The sequence below is a fragment of the Arachis duranensis genome, chromosome 4 (assembly GCF_000817695.3).
Source record: "Arachis duranensis cultivar V14167 chromosome 4, aradu.V14167.gnm2.J7QH, whole genome shotgun sequence".
Classification (NCBI taxonomy): domain Eukaryota; kingdom Viridiplantae; phylum Streptophyta; class Magnoliopsida; order Fabales; family Fabaceae; genus Arachis; species Arachis duranensis.
In genome coordinates this window covers 55,590,854-55,594,615 of record NC_029775.3, presented here as the reverse complement: position 1 = coordinate 55,594,615, position 3,762 = coordinate 55,590,854, and the positions used below count along the sequence as shown (strand labels likewise).

The 3,762-nt window shown below is 34.0% G+C and overlaps 1 non-coding gene across 1 annotated transcript; it reads left to right on the top strand.

The window, feature by feature from the left end:
* Positions 1-263: 263 nt before the first annotated feature.
* On the top strand, positions 264-367 carry LOC127746838 (small nucleolar RNA R71). The gene has a single exon (XR_008008650.1). It is a non-coding gene; the product is annotated as a small nucleolar RNA R71 (small nucleolar RNA).
* Positions 368-3,762: the final 3,395 nt, after the last annotated feature.

The window sequence follows — 3,762 nt, the reverse complement described above, 5'->3', positions numbered from 1 at the left end:
AAGAAAAAAAAATTTCTAAGAGAGGAAGAAGAAAAGAAAAAAAAATTAGAAGGAAAGAAGAAGAGAAGAGGAAAGAAGGAGAAAGGAGGAGAGAGAAAAGCAGGGTGCAAATCCGCGCGCGCGCGCANATATCAATAAGTTCTTGAGCTTCTGCAGGCGTTTTCTTTAGGTGAATGGATCCACCTGCAGAATGGTCCAATGACATTTTGAAAAACTCATACAGACCATAATAGAATATGTCTAATATGGTCTATTCTAAAAACATGTCAGAAGGACACTTTTTGGTCATCTGCTTGTATCTTTCCCAAGCTTCATAGAGGGATTCACCATCTTTTTGCTTGAAGGTCTGAACATCCACTCTAAGCTTGCTCAACTTTTAAGGAGGAAAGAATTTATCCAAGAAGGCCGTGACCATCTTATCCCAGGAGTCCAGGCTATCTTTAGGTTGTGAGTCCAACCATGTTCTAGCTCTGTCTCTTACAGCAAAAGGGAAAAGCATGAGCCTGTAGACTTCAGGATCTACTCCATTCATCATTACAGTCTCACAAATCTGCAAGAACTCAGTTAAAAACTGGTAAGGATCTTCAGATGGAAGTCCATGAAACTTGCAGTTCTATTGCATTAGAGCAACTAATTGAGGTTTTAGCTCAAAATTGTTTGCTCCAATGGTCGGAATGGAGATGTTTCTTCCATCAAATTTGGAAGTTGGTTTAGTGAAATCACCAAGCATCCTTCTTGCATTATTGTTGTTGGGTTCGGCTGCCATCTCCTTTTCTTGTTTGAAAATTTAAGAAAGGTTGTCTCTGGATTGTTGTAATTTAGCTTCCCTTAATTTCCTCTTCAGAGTCCTTTCAGGTTCAGGATCAGCTTCAACAAGAATGCCTTTTTCCTTGTTCCTACTCATATAGGGAAGAAGAGAACAAGAAAAAAAAGAAGAATCCTCTATGTCACAGTATAGAGATTCCTTTATGTTAGTAGAGAAAGAAAGGAAATAGGAGTGAAGAAGAATGAATAGGTAGGGGTAGTGATTTGAGATGAAGAGAGGTGAAGAGAAGTATTAGTAAATAAATAAATAAATAGAAGAAGGGGAGAGGGAAGAAATTTCAAAAATAAATTTGAAAAGAAGTTAAATGATTTTTGAAAATAAAAGATAAGGTAGAATTAAAATTAAAACAATTAATTAATTAAAAAGAATTTTTGAAAAAAGGGATGAGATATTTTCGAAAATTAGAGAGGGAAAAGTTGTTAGGTGGTTTTGAAAAAGATAAGAAACAAACAAAAAGTCAAATAGTTAGTTGAAAAAGATATTAAAATCAAATTTGAAAAGATAAGAAGATAAGAAGTTAGATAAGATATTTTGAAATTAAATTTTTGAAAAAGATAAAATTTTGAAAAAGATATGATAAAAAGATAAGATAAGAAGATATGATAAAAAGATAGGATTGAAAAAGATTTAATTTTTAAAATTAAAATTAATTACTTAGCTAACAAGAAACTAAAAGATATGATTCTAGAATTTAAAGATTGAACTTCTCTTAACAAGAAAGTAACAAACTTCAAATTTTTGAATCAATCATATTAATTGTTAGCATAATTTTCGAAAATTTGTAATAAAGTTAAGAAAAAGATTTTTTGAAAAATAATTTTCAAAATTTTCGAAAAAATAGAAAAAATGAAAAAGATACGATTTTTGAAAAAGATTTTGAAAAGATAAGATTTTTAAAATTGAAAATTTGACTTGACTTACAAGAAATAACTAATTTTTAAAATTTTTTGACTAAGTCAACTCAAATTTTCGAAAATTATGAGAAAATTAAGGAAAAGATATTTTTTTATTTTTGAATTTTTGATGAGGAGAGAGAAAAACACAAAAATGACTCACAACATGAAAATTTTGAATCAAAACTCATGATGCTGCAAGAACACTATGAATGTCAAGATGAACACCAAGAACACCTTGAAGATCATGATGAACATCAAGAACATAATTTTGAAAAATTTTTGATGCAAAGAAAACATGCAAGACACCAAACTTAGAAATCTTTAATGCATGGACTCTAACAAACGAAAAATGCATATGATAAACAACAAACAACACAAAACAAGAAAATCATCAAGATCAAACAAGAAGACTTACCAAGAACAACTAGAAGATCATGAAGAACACTATGAATGCATGAAATTTTCGAAAAACTAATGAATAAATTTTAAAAACATGCAATTGACACCAAACTTAAAACATGACTTAAGACTCAAACAAGAACACAAAATATTTTTGGTTTTTATGATTTTATGATTTTTTTGTATTTTTATTATTTCTTTCGAAAATTATATTTTTGAAATCGAAAAAAAAGAAATTTTTTTTGAAAGAATTTTGAAAACTTTTTCGAAAAGAAAATAGAAAGAAAATTACCTAATCTAAGCAACAAGATGAACCGTCTGTTGTCCATACTCGAGCAATCCCCGGCAACGGCGCCAAAAACTTGGTGCACGAAATTGTGATCATCAACAATGGCTCCAATAGTTTGGTAGCTCTCACACGTGAATTACACTTAGTCACAACTCCGCACAACTAACCAGCAAGTGCACTGGGTCGTCCAAGAAATACCTTACGTGAGTAAGGGTCGATCCCACAGAGATTGTTGATATGAAGCAATCTATGGTCATCTTGTAAATCTCAGTCAGGCGGATAATAATTGATTATGGGAAACATAAAGAGATACTTGCTTAAATAATAAGGGATAGAAATACTTATGTAAATTAATGGTGGGAATTTCAGATAAGCGTATGGAGATGCTTGTCCCTGTTGAATCTCTGCTTTCCTACTGTTTTTATCCAATTTTATCACTCCCTTCTATGGCAAGCTGTATGTAGGGCATCACTGTTGTCAATGGCTACATTCCATCCTCTCAGTGAAAAAGGTTCAAATGCTCTGTCACAGCACGACTAATCATCTGTCGGTTCTCAATCAGGTTGGAGTAGAATCCAGTGATTCTTTTGCGTCTGTCACTAACGCCCAGCCTTTAGGAGTTTGAAGCTCGTCACAGTCATTCAATCCCGGAATCCTACTCGGAATACCACAGACAAGACTAGACTTTCCAGATTCCCATGAATGCTGCCATCAATTCTAGCTTATACCACGAAGATTCTGATTAAGGAATCCAAGAGATATGCGCCCAGCCTAAGGTAGAAAGGAAGTGGTTGTCAGTCACGCACGTTCATAGGTGAGAATGATGATGAGTGTCACGGATCATCACATTCATCAAGTTGAAGTGCAACGAATATCTTAGAACAGGAATAGATTGAATTGGATAGAAAATAATAGTAATTGCATTGAAACTTGAGGTACAACAGAGCTCCACACCCTTAATCTATGGTGTGTAGAAACTCCACCGTTGAAAATACATAAGTGAAAGGTCCAGGCATGGCCGAATGGCCAGCCCCCAAGACGTGATCTATAGTCTCCTTAGATGAATAATAAAATAAAACTGAGACCAAAGATGTCTAATACAATAGTAGACTATCCTATTTATACTAGACTAGCTACTAGGGTTTACAAGAGTAAGTAATTAATGCATAAATCCACTTCCAGGGCCCACTTAGTGTATGTTTGGGCTGAGCTTGATCTATCCACGAGCTGAGGCTTCTTTTGGAGTTGAACACCAAGTTGTAACGTGTTTTGGGCGTTCAACTCCGGTTCGTGACGTGTTTCTGGCGTTTGACTCCAGACAGCAACATGGAACTGGCGTTGAGCGCCAGTTT